This window comes from Penaeus monodon, chromosome 34 (assembly GCF_015228065.2).
Source record: "Penaeus monodon isolate SGIC_2016 chromosome 34, NSTDA_Pmon_1, whole genome shotgun sequence".
NCBI lineage: Eukaryota > Metazoa > Arthropoda > Malacostraca > Decapoda > Penaeidae > Penaeus > Penaeus monodon.
Genome location: NC_051419.1, coordinates 12,762,149 through 12,762,902, shown reverse-complemented (window position 1 = coordinate 12,762,902; position 754 = coordinate 12,762,149).

Sequence of the window (754 nt, the reverse complement as noted above, 5' to 3'; positions counted from 1 at the left end):
GCTGGTCCAGTTATTATGGTTTCTATGGTATGGTATCCCATTCTTCAACACGGGAGTGCGATCTCGGAGTCTTGTAACTATGGTTTTCCCTTATTACCGTCATCAAACAACACATTTGACATGTGAATCAGCTGTATATCAAGAAACATAATCCACAATGAGAAACTGGTGTTTCAACCCAAGTCCAATCATACAATTTCATACGCTACACGAATTCTCGATATCGAATCAATACAAAGGCCACGTGAGGTCAAAACGTAATCCATGCCTCTCCATCGTGGTGTTAATTCTACAAAATACAGAGTGGAAATGTAAGCTACCAACAGGGTCGCAAATACAGCCAAAATTGTAACTAGCCCCCACTAGCACTACTCAAAATAAAGAGCTTGAATTTTAATGTTGGCGTATTTATTTCGCTAAGATAAATGGGAAAAGAAAGGGGAAAACAATAACAAATGTTTTTTATTAGCATATCGAGTAACCAACAGCGTCTTGTTTCATCAGAAGTTTGTTGGACATTAGAGATAAATAACTATGATAGAATACATAAATTTCAAAGCAAAATTGGAAAATGGAAGGTAAAAAAGGTGTAAATTACATGTAAATTATATGTGTTATCTGTATCATAATAAAAAAACAAAAAAGGGAGGTCAAGAGATACAAGAGATGCCTTGGTTTTGTAATCACTCGGGCTCTGCGTTTTTGTTGCTTGGAGGTTCAGTTGTCCTTTTTGTGGCTGGATTTTCATTCATAG